Consider the following 1,285-nt stretch of genomic DNA (forward strand, 5'->3'; position numbering starts at 1 on the left):
ATATATGTACCGAATTTGAATTATGGAATTGGTTATCTACTCTCACATGCACATGCGTCCCTCGTGCATTTAAAAATTTTGGAGTGTGTGACCCATCCTCTTTTTGTGAGTGTAGGTAAAAAATTCAGTAAAAAATTGGATGTACATCTAGCATGGTCCATTATTAAAATACTGGTTAGTATCCTTAAAAAGCCCGTAAAAGCACTGCTCAAGGAATTCATTAGTTCATCTTGCTGAGAAACTGGTAAGAAGCCTCAAAAAGCCTGTGTAAGAACTTGCATAACCTTGATGGACATACAATTTTCCTAGTGGACGCTCGGCTAACTTGAGTGTTGAAGGACTTTATTAAATCGCTACGTTATTCTATTTAAGGATTCTCACACATTTAGATCGTTGAAAGGAATTTGGTGTCACCATACTGTATATGGCTAATGCAACTAGATGTTTTTCCAAAGGATCCAAAATTCCGGTAACTACGTACAAAACCAGAATCCACAAATAATCTGTAGAGGGATCAAGCAAATTCAGCATTTATATTCTCCCACTCCATGTCCATTTCTGTAAAATGGACTTTCACTTGTACAGTTGTACCCAAGATGAGGAGAAAATGTCGACGACATAACATTTACACCCGAATGTCCGATAAAATACAGAAAATTTTACTCCCGCTGCACGTAATTATACAACTCAGATACGCAACTTAATGGACTATAATCACAAAATCACTAGCATACCTCTAACTGTACATAGCATGTATAGACAAGATGAATGATAGAGCCCTGAAACTGAAATGCCATGAATGGACAATGATCTTCACCATCACTTCTACTTCTGGATGTATGATCCAATGACTCCAAACGCTAATGATCAGTATCATTAATGCTGCTGCAGATGCATGGAACACGATCGTTAAACCACAAAACGTTGAATTATTTTCTGGCGACTATATGGCTGAGGCAAGTATCCATACACGAAATTCTTCATGTGATTACAGAAATAAAGAAAGGTGTATAGATGCAGAATCTAGGGAGGCAAATAAGTCAAATGCTGATTGTCGAATGCGATGTTCACAAATTTTCTTTTTCCAAAGGAATGTTGACCGTCCTTTCATGGCATAAATCAGGCAGTAAGTTTCTTAATTGATTGATCAACTTCTCTTCCAATGCACGTTCTTTTCTGGGGATTGAATTGGGCCCCAAATACATACGATCTAGCCTCACATCACAGTCAATATGCACTTGAGTGTTGTACCAATATTAGCCTTAAAAGAATAAACAACTTCTAT

Source organism: Olea europaea, unplaced genomic scaffold (assembly GCF_002742605.1).
Source record: "Olea europaea var. sylvestris unplaced genomic scaffold, O_europaea_v1 scaffold2013, whole genome shotgun sequence".
Lineage (NCBI taxonomy): Eukaryota > Viridiplantae > Streptophyta > Magnoliopsida > Lamiales > Oleaceae > Olea > Olea europaea.